At 32.5% G+C, this 18,822-nt stretch overlaps 1 protein-coding gene across 1 annotated transcript in view; it reads left to right on the top strand.

Annotated features, from left to right (window-relative positions):
* The window catches only part of LOC131852553 (probable chitinase 10), a 134,330-nt gene that overhangs the window by 14,219 nt on the left and 101,289 nt on the right, over positions 1–18,822 (top strand). The window lies entirely within an intron of this gene.

Below are 18,822 nucleotides of genomic sequence, written 5' to 3'. Positions count from 1 at the left end.
CAAAGGAAGGACTTATGGAGCGGCTGAAGGTTAAATCCTGCCTGACTGATACGACTTTAGTCTGAGAGCACCGCTAAAGTTTCTAACTTCGGCTCCCGCGATTTCAATCATCGTCTGAATTGAACGGGGGCCTGATCAGTGGGGATTACATTCAGTTTGGCGGAGTTTATACTACTAGGATTTGTTGGTAACAGTAGCTACCACAATCATGTAACGATGCATAATGTGTTACATGGTGTCTATAGAAAAGTGTCAGCCGTCACGTGTTCATTCACAGCCTCACTGTCTTCCTGGACGCCTCTCACGTTGCGTCACATTCTATTATAGATACAACCCAGCCTAATATCGTAACTATGAGTATAGCCTCAGTGGTCTAGCTGTTTAGCACACCGCCTTACTTTACAATGGTCGCAGATTCGGGTTCGATTTCTCGCACAGTACTAACATTTGTAGTCATGATTGTTTGTATCTGTCTGGATTTGAGTTTCTAAAAGAATATCGGTAATGATTTAATATGTACAGGAACTTAATGAACCTCGTCTTTGGCGACAACTGTTATCATATTTTCTGTATTGGAAAAAGTGTTGCGTATTAAATACCAACAAATTATTAAACATGTCATGTCATGGTTGCTCAGCTATAAAAACGTTTATTAATAGAAACTTGAAGTGCGCGAAAGCGGTTGCCGTGCACATCGACCCCGCGAAAGTCGTGTCAACATAATAGAGGTGTCTTACCGCGTTGTTTTATGAACAGAATTATGTGAAAGGTTAATTGTTTAGATGAGTTTATTATTTGAGTCTTTAGTAAAGTGGTTGTTGCTGCTTGATTTCCTGAATATGGAATGGCGGGTGCACCATTCCTGTGCTAACGATTTACGCTAGTAGGGCACTAGTGGAGTATAATAGAATGAGCGTGAAGTCAGTTGTTTTTAATAGATGATAATGGAATTGTGCACCCACTTGCCTCTTTTGACATGAGTATTATTGTTTGTATCGATCTGGGTGTTTTCTATATACGTATTTACGAAAAAATATATATCTATGTATTTGTATCAGTTATCTAGTTCCTATAACACAAGCTTTAGCTAGCTTAACTTGGGTCTAGATGACGCTGTGTGAATTGTCCAAAAAAAAACCTGCGCTAACAATTTACGCTGGCGTGGCTTAGGATGAGCATGAAGTCAGATTTTTTAATGAATGATAATGTAATGGTGCACCCACTTACGCAGACGATTTATACTAACAGGACATCAGTAGAGGATGATAAAATGAGGTCAGGTCAGTTAACCCATCTCGATAAATTTACAATGAATTTATAACGATAGTTTCCAGGAAAAACTACGTGAAAGTCAACTAGATATAGTACATTGATAGCAATGGGTCATTAGTCCACTTTACCCCCAAATATGAAGTAAGTTCAGTTATCCCATTACTTAATAATTACCCTCTCTTTTATATAAATTTGATTTATATTTAACAATCACTTTATTATAATATACACTAGCTGTAATATACACTTCGGCTGCTTATTTAAAACAAAGGATATTAGGTAACCGTCTTCATGATATATATCAATCTATCTGTATGTTAGATTTCATTTATATTTGTTCAGCCATTTAGTCGTGAAAAGGTAAGAAACAAACAGTCATATCGGTCTGTCGAAGTCATAGTATAGATGGATTTATTACGTTGATTAAAACATATGTCTGTAATATTATACAGCTCATTTTTATTGCAGTCTAAATCAGGTATATATTTTATAAGTTTGCCAGAAACATAATTTTCTGGTTTTCCTTCTCTTCCGTATTTCCAAAAATCAAGGCTGAATTTTAAACGATTTTCATATAAAAATCGAGCTATAAAATTGCGTCAAATTGTCATACATTTACAAAACATAATTATAAACCGATACTGATACAATTATAAAACTGGTTCTTACCAAATACGTAAAACGTTGTGAAACACGCATGTCTCGCGAAACAGTACCATGTTCTGATAAACTATTACATTTCTGTCCAAATTAGCATCAAGTTAAACAGAGCATTCATGGTCAAAATACTAAATTCTTCTAACGTATCACTGAATTCCTCAAACGCAACCATTTTACTAAAACCCACTGTTTGGCTATAGCCATTTATTCCTAGGGTTCCCTCGAGTTGGTTATGTTATGGCCAGGTACCATGGAGCTCTGATTGTTGGACAGTTATGAAGAGGTTCAGGCCATTGTACAGTGGTGTTTCTTTGCTTGAGTAACGTTGAAAGCTGCGTATTGAACAAGGCCGGCCAGTTGCGGTAAGGACACGTCGAGTATGCATGTAAACGTTGTCTATAATTTTTATGCCAGATTTTAATATTTATTACACTACTATAACATACGGCATGCTGACGTTTCGCGCCTATTTCGGACTCTTTCATTAACTTTGAAATTTGACAATTATTAAGGAAAATCGAATTTTCTGGAAATTACATTCGAACGTTACAAAATACCACAAAACTATTTTCGAACGCCTCGATTTCGAATATACCTTAAAATCTATTTCATAATATGCCAACCTGTGTTCGCTATTGTGTGATCGATACGTTGAAATGGCAAGAGTCCAACTCTTAAACTTAATCGTACATAAGAAAGAAAAGAAAAGTAGAATAAAGGCGATTGAAATACAAGCAGCATGTCGAATCTGAGGATTTATCCATACGCTTCTACAATTGAGTAGGGCAAAATAGGTCGCCCTAACAACGAGATGGGACCCGTCCATCACCACCTACAGAGCCGGTCAACGCAGCTGGAGTCCCGGTGAAATCTTAAAGCGATCTCACGACTCTGACAATGGCTCTTGCAGGTACACCATGTGGTTTTTTAGTGGGTAAGAAACCGACACACCTTCTCATCACACCTCTTTGCCCGTTGGAACGATCTTTTGAAAATTTTTTCAAACGATAAAAAACTAAATTAGTGCTAGAAATGTTATATCTACGTAGTAGGCAAAAAATATTCTCTTATACTGATGAAGAACAGTGTGTCGACAACGGGTTTCTTTTCATGGATTGGTCCATCCGAGCATCCAAAACTTGCCTTCCAGCAATGGTATTTCCGCACCAATACAATAATGAAACCTTCTAGAAAAGAGCTTATTCCTTCTTAAAACGCCATCAACGCACTTGCCCTAGATGTTGTGGGTGCTCATGGGTGGCGGTAATCACTTGGCATCAGGCGATCCGCAAGCTTGTTTGTCCGGTGTGTTATAATGATATTTTAGCATATAATGATGATGATGAAACATGATCAATAAATAGTTATAATTAAATTAAAGCACAGTTCAAAATGACCACGGCTTCGCTTAAATGGACCATGCCTTTCCAAATCTTTTTGTTGTATAGCTGACCTTCAATGTCTGTCATTTAAGCAATCAAAGTGCAGTATATATGTATATATATATATATATATAAAAATATATATCTTATATTAAAAGAAGGTAGTTTCATAAAAACTATTAACTCGTATAAACGTTTTTGTAGGCACAGTCTTTGAGCGTGTCCCATTTTAATTGCTAAAGTGAATTGTGTTAGAGACATAGTTAAATTAATGTTATATAGTTGTTATTTTATTATAATACATACTTTTATTAGTACATAGAGTTGATATATCTACAATATCTTATATATAAAATTCTCGTGTCACAGTTTTCGTTCCTATACTCCTCCGAAACGGCTTGACCGATTCTCATGAAATTTTGTGAGTGTATTGAGTAGGTCTGAGAATCGGTTAACATCTATGTTTCATCCCCCTAAATGTTAGGGGTAGTCCACCCCTATTTTTTTTTTATTTCAAGGAAAAACAACGTTTTCCGGGACAGCTAGTATATATATATATATCTTACATATATATAATAATAACGTAAAATAGTGATGAGGCGAAAAATGTTTGTGCTTTTAGATTTTTATATTAACATACTAGCTGTGCTTGCGGTTTGTCCTGTGTGAAATTCATAGGCTATGTGTTATTTTGATGCATAAATTATATTACTGTAAAGTTTCGTCAAAATCCGGTCAGTAGTTTTTGCGTGAAAGAGTAATAAACATCCATCCGTACTCACAAATATTCGCGTTTATAATATACATATATACATATAAATAAAATTGGATTGTCTGTTTGTAATATTGAAATAACCGTTTTTTACTACAAGCATATGCATGTAGTAAAAAACGGTGTGTGAATATAAATACAGTATAATATAAACGACTTTTTAAAATTTTTGTCTGTCTGTCTGTCGGTCTGTTTGTTCCGCATAATCTCTGAAATGGCTGGACCGATTTTGACGGGACTTTTTTTAGCAGGTGGCTGATTTAATAAGGAGTAACTTAGGCCACTTTTATTTTAGAAAAATAAAGTTAAATTCCACGCGGACGAAATCGCGGGTGCAACTAGTTAGAAATATAATTGTATACGATGTCGCGGGCACAACTAGTATATATATATATTTATATATACATATATATAATACAATTAATATACCCGTCATTGATGTCCATAAAGGTCATCATATATGAATTTAGGAGTTGATTCGTTAACAACATACACACATCACGCGTGCTGTAACATGATTACGATGTATGCTAATTGAAGGCTTCAATAGAGAATTGATTTTTATTACATTACAATAATAATTTTTATTGCTTCAATAATCACTTGCGGTGTGTAAAAGATTTGGAATAAAGGAAACTGATTTAAATATTATATTTTAAATTTATTATTTTGTGCCAATACTTACAAATATTATAAATGTGAAAGTAACTCTGTCTGTCTGTGTAATACATGAATAAAATATTACTCTAAACAATTGGTAGTAGGTATAGGTGCTCGTAAAAACTAGGCTTTGATGCTATCAAAATACCTATTAAAATATTATAAATAAAAAGATAACTCTGTCTTTTACAACATAACTACTGAACTGATTTAAATGATGCACAGTTCATTCTGAGAAAGGATATAAGCTATTTTTTAATGCGAAATAAGGGTTGAAAGGGGTGATGAAATATTGTATGGAAGTCTCGTCATTTTTAATGCTAGAAGCTTAAAACTTATTTTGCAGGCTGTTGATTAAATATAAATGAATATTATATTTAGAGTTTGTAACATTTTTACCCTTAGCGATATAAAACAAAAAGAGACTGAAAGTTTGTATGAATTTTTGAAAAGTATATTAGTATATTAGTAGTAGATATTTTATGACACAATCCTTTTAAGATTCTATTAAACTATACATATAAATAAAATTGGAGTGTCTGTTTGTAATATTGAAATAACCGTTTCTTACTACATACATATGAATATAAATACGGTACATTCACCAAAATAATTTTTTTCTCAATATTTATCTGCCTGTCTATTTCTTCCGGCTAATGTCCGAAATGGCTGGACTGATTTTGACGGGACTTTTTTGGCAGGTAGCTGATGGAATGAGTAACTTAGGGTACTTTAATTTTAGAAAAATAAATTTAAATACACCTAGTACTTAATATAATTGTATTTTTAACATGTCCAAAATCTCTCTATTGATCTAATATCAACAAACCTAACTATTTACTAATGCCGTTGATGTTTATGAAGCCATCAATACTTAAATAACTATTATATTTACGTCATATCCGTTACCAATACGTGGCGACAGCGATTTTGCAACACTCAACTCAGTGTCCAATGTCTTGAATATTAATTTTGTGTGACTTCACAACGATAAACTTTTGTTTCAAGTGCAATTGTGAATAGCGTAATCAAAAAGCGAACGGACGGAACAATTAAAATAGAAATAGAAATATTCTTTATTCAAATTAACTTATTATAATATAAGCACTTATAAATAGTCATATTTTTTATTCTACCACTCATTTGTATCATGACCTCCACGCGGCACTCCTTGGAAACCACCTGGGTATATGTCATGATGTGCTAACTGACCTGACCTCATGTTCATCTTATCATCCTCCACTTGGCCAGCGTAAACCGTTAGCCCAGATAGAGCACCCATTCCATTATCATTAGAAATAGAAATAGAAAGTATCTTTATTCAAATAATATGAGTATAGTGTATTCTAACACTAATTCCAAACTCGTCACAAGAAGAAGCTATAAACTTACGTGTTGCTCTTTTAAATAAATGTTGTTCAACATTACATATTTAAGATTTTGTCTGAATACAAACTGCCAAAAAGATTGATAATCATAGCGTGATATCCGTGGCGATAATTATGTATATAGGCGATGATATCCACTTATAATCAGTTGAATTGTCAGCTTGTTTGTCATTAGAATTATATAAACAATAAAATGTTTATCTCTATAATATCAGTGCAGATATTGGATCAACGATATACAAATATACTCACATAAATATCAATCGATGTTACTCCGAGAGTGTTCAAAACTATAACAAAATAGAAAACTTAAAATTAGAAACCACTTATAAAGCTATCTATAGATTGATCTGTGATTTCAAATACACGATTCTGTTGTCTTACACTTTTATTGATTGTAAAAAAGTTGGCCAAACAGAGAATAAAACACCAATAAAGTGGTGAAATGAAATTGGTGCAAACAATAAACAAAAGACAAAATTGTATTACTGCGTGGCTTCGGAATTGGGGCAGCGTAAAAATTGACTAAGTGCAATAAACCGGAAAACACGATGGGCGGTAAACGAGAGGTAACGCCTGATTACTTTTTCTGCAGTAACCGGGAATTAGTGCTCATTCAGCTATAGTTTGGGTGGTAGTCTTTTTGCCAACGGGAAATTACAATACACATATATCACTGTTTATTACTTTGCTGAATGTAGGTGATTGTTGAATGGTATTTAAATAACATGGACGAGTGATGAATGGTATTCAAATATAAAGTATTATGTTAGAATACATGTTTAAATAATTATTTAATCAATTATTTATTCATTTAATTCAATATGTTATTGGTCATATTAAACATGATACAAAAGGATTTAATGGTGATGCATTATCTACCAATAAACCTTCGGGATAAATAGCAATTTACTAATACTTCCATTGATTAAATAAATGAAGATGTAATTAAATAATAAAAATAAATATTTTATTTTATTTTATGTATTTTATCATAAAAAAATCTGAAATTTAATTAGTACACACTTATATTACAAATACAAAAGCGTAGCTGGCCAGCGGTATTGTGTTTATTTGTTACCTTTTCACAATAAAGAGATATTCAAATATTAATAAAATTTATTTATGATATAGAGTTTTTTTATATATAAAATAGACATATTTTTTATACATAAATTAGGGTCTGTTACTAATTAAAAATAATAATTGTTTATTAATTATATTCAATTAACTACATACATAATTGTGTAACAGATAGATATAATTATGTAGATATGTCTTCTACGTGTAACATGCCTATAACATTGCAGGAAATACTTAATGTATACAATTATTTATTTCCATAGTTTGATAAATTGTTTTTGCGAAAGATATATCTTCGGCAAAACGTTATAGGTATTAAGTACCGAATATTTATTTTTTATTCAAAACTCTCACATAATATTTGAAAACACTTTTTCTGTCTTTTGACATAGAATAATGAAATTTTCATTATTCTGAATCAAAAAGTATTATTAATTTAATATTTTATAATTTACCTGCAGAATATAAACATATTTTGTACTTAAGAGCATAAATGTTTATTTATTTATTTATTCTTTTGCACACAAAAATGTATACATGGCGGACTTAATGCCTGATGTTTGTATTGATTTAGCTTACAACTAGCAAAAAAACGTTTAAGTATTTCTATGATTTAATTAATACACATGTATTAATTGTGTAGTAATACATGCACATTCACGCGTGCTCTGTTCCTTTTATTCATTTCATGCAAAAGCAAGAACGGTTATACTCAATTTCCGAAAGGTTATGGGCCCACGTTTCCACTACTGGCTCATAAAGCTAGCCATCAAGGAATAAATCTTATGTACATTTTTATAGAATACTTATATGTGTTTACAATTTTTCCAGTGTCAATCTATAAATCATTATCATATATGTCTATATATATATACATATATATATGATTTTGAAATTTCTCTAGAAATATATTTTATTGAAATGAAATACCTCATTCTACTTTAAAACTTCATCAATCACTTAATAATTATTCAAATATGAACATCATATTTTATAACATATCATAGTTATTTGAATATTTATATGTATACATATCGTTTACTCACGAAGTAAATCAAAACAAGGTTTATGGTCCATTGGCTTAACTATAAAATATTGTTAACGTATTCTAAAGGTTGTACAAACTTTCAACATATATTTAATTTGTTATATTAATGTTAAACATTATGACATACTTGTAAACAGGTGCTATTTCTGGTCTCTTTTGGTTATAACATTTCATTAGTTTTGTCTACAGACCTGACGTAATTTTTTTAAGTAATGAATACTGTACATCTCCTAAGTTTATTTGTGAATACACGTCAGTAAGTAAATGAAATTATTTATAAAAATTTTTATTTCTTAATAAACTAATTAAAATTAATTAAATAACAGTCAAAACTTTTATTTCATTGTTTGTTAATTATTTTGTAATACTAAAATGACATGCATTTCATTTTTTTAATTTGTTTTCAATTTCTATGATTTTAGTTTTATTTTCTATGAGTTTTACTTACTGACATATAGATTTGAATATTGTTTATATTTTAGATTAGTGAATATACATAATTTTATATTATATCAAGTAAAAATTATAAAATAAATATATATTTCATTAAATAACTATTTAATTAATTTAAATTGTCGTATTAAAATATTTAATTAATGATTAAAAATAAATCCTTTCCTAATTACCTTATTAAAAATTCAATGACGCTAATAAATAATTTCACACAGTTTAATTTAAATATCCTGTCGTATATTTATGACTGTTTCGTATACCACCTACCGTTTAACGAAATATGTAAAAAAAATTGCGACACTTTCACCACACATGGAACAATGTCTTCAATTTTGCCGTACGTTTTGTTTGTTCCCTTTTTTTTTGACTTTTTTCTTGCTCTGCGTAACAAGTATGATTAAGAATGGAATTCACTTAATACTAAATAACAGCAAAAACAAGGAAGTTGAGGTAGTGTGAGTAATAATTTTGTTGTAGGAATTCGTATGAATCATTCACTTTCATTTCACATATCAACTTTCATTTGATGCAAATATTAATTTTAGACATTCGAGTTTAAAAAAAAGTAATTAAACTCTGTTTTTTTTTAGCAAATACCAAAACGGTCTATCCGTTCAACTGAACTCGTCCATTTTTTAGTATTCTACGATTACATATCATCGTACATTAACATTCTCAATTATCTGTTTGATTTTTATTTATTTATTTCAGGCTACTAGACAATATTATTACTACCTTATAGACTAACATACATATGAATTAATATTACATACTAATACTAATATGACGACCTCGGTGGTCTAGCGGTCTAGCACAGCGCTTTACGACCGATGGTCGCGTGTTCGATTCCTCGCACGGCACAAACATTTGTATTCATGAGTATGATTATATTATATAGGTATTTACGAAAAAAAAAATATTATATACTTGTATCAGTTATCTAATACCCGTAACGCAAGCCGTAATGAAACGTAGTACGTACGTACGTAAAGGTCTAGATGGCGCTGTGTGAATTGTCCTGAGATTATTATTATTAATATATTGAAACTGATTCTGTGGTCACGGCACTGACGACGGCAATCTGCCACGGTAGCGCCGATACACCATACCCTTCGGACAGTAGTCCTCCTTCATGAAGGTGGACAACTTATTGGTGGTAACCCGGGCCACAAACGTCTTGAAACTTGCGTTGTGACTCGACTCCAGCAGCGTCACCCTCAATATTAGGTAACTCCTGGTCCATATATAGTCGACAACGTCCTGCTCCTTGGATTTTAAAACAACTGTATTAACATTATTTTTCATATATCTAAATATATATAACTCAAAGGTGACTGACGTAGTGATCTATCAACGCACAGCCCAAACCACTGGACGGATCGGCCTAAAATTTGGCATGCAAGTAGATGTTATGACGTAGGCATCCGCTAAGAAAGGATTTTGATACAATTCCACCCCTATTGGGATAAATTAAAGCGAGCGAAGCCGCGGGCAAAAGCTAGTATTATATATGCTTTAATATTTTTTAATTTGTCTGTTTCAGGTATGTTCAGCGTCATTTTATTTAAATTACATACAAACATATGTGATGTGATTGATAAAAAAAAATGAGTAAGTTTTAGTTAAGATTTTAAAACTAATTTATTTTTTTATACTAGTGCGTGATTTATATTATGTCAAATGTGTTACTTAACGATAAAAATGTAGCGAAATAAATCGGCTCATTGTTATAGATTCAATTCTCGATGGGACCAAATTAAAACTAGTTCTTTTAGACATTCGATCTGAATATTTTCGGTTGTACATTATGCGTGTTGATTTATAAGGTAATTTAATTAATGAAGTAAATAATTAATTTAATTATTCATTAACTAATTTATAATTTATTAAGTAGTAATTTAATAGAAAAATAATGTACGTAGCGTAATTTAAAATGAAGTACGAAAATAGAATAACATATATACGTATAATGATGTAGGTTGTTATTGAAAAAAAAATGGTTAATTCTTACTTCCTTATTAATATTATAAATTTGAAAATAACTCTGTCGCTCTGTCTGATATAACGTCTTAATTCGATATCAAACCAAAACTTTTAAACCAGATAATTGATTTGAATGAAAATAAACCGATTAGAATGAAATTTGGTACACAATTAGTCTAAACCCTGAGAAAGTACATAGACTACTTTATAATGTGAAAAAAGGGTTTTAAAGGGTTGAAAAGGAACATGAAAATGTGTGGAAATATCGTCATTATTAAAGATAGAAGCTTGAAAATTATTTTGTAGGCTGTTGATTAAATATAAATAAATATTACATACAAATATCTGAAAATGTTACCTCTAAGGGGGTAAAATAATATAGGGGATGTGAGTTTGTATAGAAATTTGTTATTTTTTAATCTAGAATGATGAAACTATTTTTTCTGTGTTAGATTATTGATTTTTTTTTTATTTGGTCAAATTCACTGTAACACGCGTACGAAGTCGCGGGCACAGCTACTACCTATATAAGATTGCTTTCTGTCGATTAAATTATATTAAAAAAAATATTTATTTAATTATATGCGCAAAAATTCATAAGTAAATACGAATAATATATGGGTCGAGTGGCGTGTATGTACGTTCGTATTTTCCTGTTCAATCGAATAAAGTGCCAAGATCCTATCGATTTCACATTCTTTCGTTCACTCACCTTTAATCTTACCTTCATAATACGGCCTCGGTTCTTTGGTGGTTTAGCAGACAGCCTGATTTTTATGATCCCAGGTTCGATTCTCGCATAACGTTTATACTCATAAGTGACAATAATTTGACAGCCTCGGTGGTCTAGTGGTTTAGCACACCGCTTTACTATCCGATGGTCGTGGGTTCGATTCCTCGCACGGTACAAACATTGTATCGGTCTGGGTGTTTTCTATGTATAATATGTATTTATTTACAAAAAACATGTATCCATGTATTTATATCAGTTTGTCTAGTACCTATAACACAAGCTCTGCTTAGCTTGGGACTAGATGGCACTGTGTGAATTGTCCGGATCTAAATGAATTAGTTTAATTTCCTAATTCGTCTAGATCAACGAATAAATAACGCTCTTTTTGTTTGTCAGTTTTTATATGTATTTTATGTATTATGAGGTATTTTATGTATTTTAGAAGACAGTTCAGATGATATAACCATCCCAGTATCAATATCAATAAAATTATAAAGGCAAGTGTACATTGTGACATTGTTATCGGATATTGCACCCACAAATGTATGTTTTGTTCAATCTTAAAAATATGACGATCTAGGCAAATTAGGACTTGATCCTAATTCGCCTAGATCAACCAATTTTGAAGTACTATTTGGTTATCACTGTTTTAATAGGTTATTTTATGTATTTTACCATACATTTCAGTTGACATAACCCTGTTTCTATATCAATGAAATTATAAAGGCAAGGATACATTCCAAAATATTATGAGAAAGCATTGCAAACACAATTGTATGTTTTGTTCAATCTAAAGAATTGGTAGATCTAGGCGAATTAGGAGCAACTTCTAATTTGCCTAGATCAACCAATTTTTTAGATTGAACAAAACATACAATGCACTATTTGGTTATCATTTTTTAAATTTTATTTTATGTATTTTGTGTTTGATTTAAGTTTTTTATGTATTTTATAACCCTGTATATCAATATCAATGTAATTGTAAAGGCAAGTGTACATTACAATATATTGCTATCGAACATTGTACACCCAATACATGTTTTATTCAACATGAAAAATTGGTTATCTTCCCCACTTCCTTTGGGGCCGGGGAAGGAGTCGGAGGCAAATGGGGGGTTTAGGGAACCCGGAGAGATGGGGCCCGCTACTAGGACTAGCGACAACCTGTACCTATCCGACCGTCGGGTCAGTTGCGGTCGACTATAATTTGATCCCGCGACTCCGGCACATGGCGTTGGATGAGGACATCTTGGACACAAGTTCTCACAGTACCGAACGCGGGCGTTCCCCGACCTGGGGCCTGCGGGTCTCCATGACGGATTTTGAGTCTCCAAGTAAAAAAAAAAAAAAGGAAAATTGGGGGTTGATTATTATGAGTTGATCCTAATTTGCCTAAATTAGGAGCTGAACCTAAATTGCATAGATTAACCAGTCTTTAGATACTAGATGGTAATCAGTTTTTTTTAATATTCAGTTTATTTTATGTTTTACAATACATATCACATGACATAACCCTGTATATAAATATCAATGAAATTATAAAGGCAGGCGTACATTACAACACATTGTTAGCGGACATTGCACACGCGGCGTGTGCTTTATTAAGCAATAGCTTTGCAATACTAATAACTGACGTACAATATTCATGGGCTGTACAAATTCGAAAACTTTATGTCAATGTAATAAGATCTATAATTGCGCGTATTATTTAGTTACATTTATATTGATTATGGGGTTTTGAACTTTATGTGAAGGGAGTAAGGTAGATATATGGGTGTCTGTTGTGTGTATATTTGTTTCTACATGCAGGAACGTTTGACGGACCGGTTAGTTATCTAATTGACATAATGAAGGATTAGGTTAGCAAATGTTGGTTTTGATTACCTATTATTTATTTTGTTACGACTGTAATTTTACACTGTCAGACACAGTAGTGACATGTTTTAGGATACTTATGAAGTTATTATCTGATTACGTATTATATATCTACTTTCTTAAATGATAAGGAACAAATTTTATTACACCATCAAATTTCCAATTTCAAATTCAAAAATCATTTATTCATGTAGGACATTTTAGCCGCTTATGAACGTCATTTTTTTATATTATAATTGTTTCCCTACAAAGCTTTCAAGGCTCGAGAATAAGTAATTTTTAATTAATTTTATACTTTTAATAATACTGGTTTCCTTAAATAATATTCCAGGAGAATTTACTCAGCACTATCTAATCATTGGGACCAGCTAAGTATTGTATTACAGGTACTAAGCAACTGATATAAGTATACAGATAATACGCAAATAAAAAACTCAGAATAATATAAACAATCATATCCATGAATACAAGTTTGCATCGTGCGAGGAATTGAACCCGTGGCCATCTATATATATATATGTATATATAACTCAAAGGTGACTGACATAGTGATCTATCAACGCACAGCCCAAACCACTGGACGTATCGGGCTGAAATTTGGCATGCAGGTAGATGTTATGACGTAGGCATTCGCTCAGAAAGGATTTTGATTAATTCTACCCCCAAGAGGATAAAATAGGGGATGAAAGTTTGTATGAAACTTTGTCAATTTTAAACCGATCGGGCTGAGACTTTGCATGCACAAAGCTACTATGACGTAGGCATCTCCTAAGAAAGGATTTTGATAAATTCCACCCTTAAGGGGATAAATTGACGCGAGCAAAGCCGCGGGCAATAGCTAGTTAAAAATAAAGCGTTGTGCTAAACCATTTGACCACCTAGACCGTCATATATAATATATCGTATATATCGATGTCAGAAGCCAGTGTAGTGACAGTAAATTAAATTATATTACTCCCTCTGGCTGTTAAGTGTCTGACACCGCGCCAGGTGAAAGGGGAATTGTTTATATCCACTTAAATGTCAAAATTGTTATTGATAATTTGACATATACGACAATTATATATGTGTCTTATATATAGAATTCTTGTGTCACAATATTAGTTACCATACTCCATCGAAATGGCTTGACCGATTTTTATGAAATTTTATATCCAGTCAGTAGATCTCAGAATCGGCTAGTCTCTATTTTTCATACCCCTAAGTGATAGAGCTGACCACCCCTAATTTTTTTTATATTTTTTATTCTTTTATAATGTGGCATTAAAAATACATACATCCCTAAATTTTCACCCTTCATGTTATTATTGTCATTTTGTATATTCATATCCGAAACCCGTCAGAGATAAGAATTGAAGTATATTCTTAGGAGCGATGGTTTTCATATCCTCAGGATAGAGTGTAAACTTTCCAAAAGAGATATATAGAAATAGATAGATAGATAAAAAAAATCACGTTAAAGGCACAGTAATAATAAGAACAAAAATAAAAACAGATACACATTGGTCAAATCAAACAAAATACAATACGCAACAAATATGCAGGTAAAATAAAATGCAATACAGTTAACAAAAAAAAAAACGGTACGAGTAACGTAGTGTGTGTGCAGAACCCATACACAAAAAGGCAGCACTTCAGTGTATTGTTTACTGCAGAGAAGCAGTAAGCCACTGATATTCAGGCACTGCCCAGAGACATACGCGAGTACATATGTAACAAGACTACAACTTCTTATCAGTCCTATTATCATCATCATCATTATCATCATCTGCTTCATCCTTATCCCATTTATTTGGGGTCGGCGTAATATGTTTTTCGCTTCCATTCATCCCTGTTCGCAGTCATCGCGTTATTTACTTCCTTTCTTACCATAACATCTTTCACACAGTCCATCCATCTCTTTTTTGGCCTTCCTCTGCCCTTATAACCATCCACATTCATTTGTAACATCTTTCTTAAAATATTATCCTCGTTCCTACGCATTACATGTCCATACCATGATAGACGATTACTCTTCAACCTCTCTGACACCGGTGCCACTTTCATACTTCCTCTAATGTATTCATTCTTTATCTTATCCATTCTTGTCACACCACACATCCACCTCAACATTCTCATTTCAGAAATAATCAGTCCTATTATATTATCATAAATACTAAATATTATAATTATTACACAGGCCTCTAAATGGATTGATTGAAAAAAAAACCACCAACGTGGTTGACCCAGTTCCGCGGCACGTAGTGAGACGTGCTTTCACTGTCACAGTTGGTACAATGCGAGCGTTCGCTTTCTCAAACCGCTCTGTTTGTCACACTGCAGTGTACGTCGACCTTTATTAATAATAATAAACTCAGGACAATTCACACAGTGCTATCTAGACCCAAGTTAAGTTAACTAAAGCTTGTGTTATGGGTACTAGACAACTGATACAAATACATAGATTTTTTTTATGGAAAATACATATTATTCATAGAAAACACCCAGACAAATACAAAAATCATACTCATGAATACAATGGTTTGTACCTAATTTGTAGAATAAAAAACTTAAAATTCATAGTTTTGATAATATTATCTTCGTCCATAAACAATTAGAGCGTAGCAGTTTCTATGTTGACAGTCGCATGCCTAATCCTTGTTAGTGTGTATTTACTAAAACCAGCATTTATTTAAAAGATCCACACGCAAGTTTTTGCTCATTTTTCTTGTGATGAGTCTGCATTTCGAATGAGTGGTACAATAAAAAAATATGACTATTCAAAAGTGCTTCTATTGAGCTTATTTGAATAAAGATTATTTCTAATGCTATATAAATATCGCATGCCTAATCTTGTAATAATGTATATTTATTTAAAACAATATATTTAAAAGAGCAACACAGAAGTTTCTCGCTCATTCTTCATGTGATGAGTCTGCGTTCCGAATAAGCGGTTCAATAGAAAAGTATGACTATTCAACGGTTTTTATATTAACTTTATTTGAATAAGGATTATTTCTATTTAAATTTAGCAATGTATTTACGCAAAGGAAACACAGTTACCTTACAACTTGCTTGGAGGTCGTTGCGTTGATCGCATTTGTCGATAAATGTAATGAGTGTATTTCCAACCGACTACCAAATAAAAGGTATGGCCTTCTCATATATATCATTAGATACACTAATAACGATATTGTTCGAATCTTGTTATGATGAGAGCGTTATGTTGTCTTGTTATAATTATAATGGTTTACTATACTCAGATTTATCGATTGTAAGGTCATGGGATCAAATTCGGTTGGCACCTAAATTTGAATAAAATAAAATTTTTGAGCTAGTAGGTCTAGTTTAGTACAATAGATCGAATCGAAACCGCGAATATCGACAATAAAAAGATAACCAATGGTCGCGGGTTCGATTCCTCGCACGAATAAATATCATTATTTTTATTGGTCTGAATTTTTTCTGAGCCGAGGTTCGAATCCCTAGTTTTTTTTTTTATTTTTAAATACAATTTTCCACAGACATATTCGTCCGTGCCTTTTTTAATTTACTTTAATATTATTATATTTATTTAGTTTCGAATTTTTTGTAGTCCGAAAAAAAATATTGAAATAGGTAACGCAGAAGATCCCACTTAGACGACTTCATACAAAGTGTATGTCGGTAAAACTATTAATGTCAACACACCTTATTGACATACAAAATATGTATGGTGAATGTATGAATAAAGAAAGTGGCCGTACGAGGCTATTTTCGAATGTCAAGGACATGTCGCAACAAGTAGTACGACACCGGAAAAGGATTTGTAACTGGTTATATTTATACTGAGCATAATTATTTCCTGGCACGTAGCTAGCAATGAGGTAAGAAATATTTTAGTCCTCTAATGTAGCAGGGATTGTTGTTCCTATGCCTGCGACAACACTCATGTATGTTTACTCCGAAGGACTAAGCTGTCAACTCTCATTACCCTGAAATTTCACTACAACTCTCACCATTTACCCGAAACGCAATTCCTGGGACTTGTGACCCGGGTGTAGCTTTAAGAGGCCCCTTTTTCCGACATACGTCAACATTTTATTCAATTCTATTACATAGAAAAGATAGATAGAAAAGAATCCGAGTAGAAAAAATCGGATCCCGTAAACATAAAATTTGAAATAGTCAGAATAGATGACAAGATTTTTCTCAGGGGACTAGAAGGGATGTAACGGCAAAATATAAACTGTGAAATAGATCCGAAATCTCGAATTCAATTACTGCAAATTTAAAGTAAACTCGGTCCCAAGAACTCGATTTTCTCCCTTGTCGAATCTCTCGGAAACGTAAAGACATAAAGTACTGTACTTTACGACTGCATCTGGACGTTTTCCGTTCGCGCGACGACTGCGATTCGATGGAGAAAGTGTGAAAAAAATTAATTAAGCAATACCAATTAATTGAATTCGTATAAAGTTCCGATTTATGCGCGTTAAGGTTTAGTTATACCGATTATACGAATTAATCGATTATTAAGATCGATACTCAATCTGAATAATGAGGTACTGCGTATTTTAGAGCGTTGTGGCCGATACTATTCTCACAGATAGCTCTAGGGCCCTTAGTTCAAATCTGAACTACTTGTGTAATTTAAAATTTTTGACTACGAACGCTTCAACAATAAACACTACTTTTTTATTAAAAAATATATATATATGCGATATGTGTTCATATCTATTACCCTTATCCCATCTGTGATTACAGTCATGTGGGTATATAAAGGTAGGCATGTATGTGCTATATAATATATTTTCAAATTAAATTTTCAATCATCTGAACGCATTTTCTTCAAGTAGGTAGGAGGTTCCGTATGGCATACTTAAAGTTTCATTAAAAGCAAATATCTGTAAAACACGACGAATATAAAAATACAACTTGGTAAGTCAACTTACACTTAAACAAAGTCGCCGGTTATGAACAAATGAATGTTAAAAAAATGAATAATGATAAAGACAAAATATAAGATATGTCGGAACGAATGACCTCAACATCGTGAACACAAAAAGGTCCAGGCTCAAGGGCTCCTTAACACGAGGCTTCGGTAGGCCTTCGGTGGGTCACTGACCCAACGTCACAAAACTTAACACCGACCCGTTATGTATGACATTCCGGGATTATTCCCCGGATGAGGAGAGGCTGGCAGGACGCGGCTGACTCGGGCAGTGACGAGACGTCTTTTTTATCGCCAACTCATTTTAATTCCATTACGGTTTGGTAAATCAATTTTAGGTAAACACAAAGTTTTAGTAGGAAATTGATTCCTAGCTTCTGAACTTCGTCCGTATAATCATAATGTACCTGGGATAAAACTAACCTAACATTCTAAATGATATACTAAGGTATATGCAAAATTTCTAGTTGATTGGTTAATCCATTAAGAGAAGAAAGCGTACCAACGAAATCACTTCCGCATTTATAATGTGATTTAGGATAATAATAATGACTCTTTATTCTCTGTGCGCAACAGAGAACAAACATGAAAGGTAAAAAAC

This window comes from Achroia grisella, unplaced genomic scaffold (assembly GCF_030625045.1).
Source record: "Achroia grisella isolate CSIRO2021 unplaced genomic scaffold, CSIRO_AGI_Agris_v1 utg853, whole genome shotgun sequence".
Taxonomy (NCBI): Eukaryota; Metazoa; Arthropoda; class Insecta; order Lepidoptera; family Pyralidae; genus Achroia; species Achroia grisella.
This window is presented reverse-complemented; position numbering and strand designations above follow the sequence as displayed.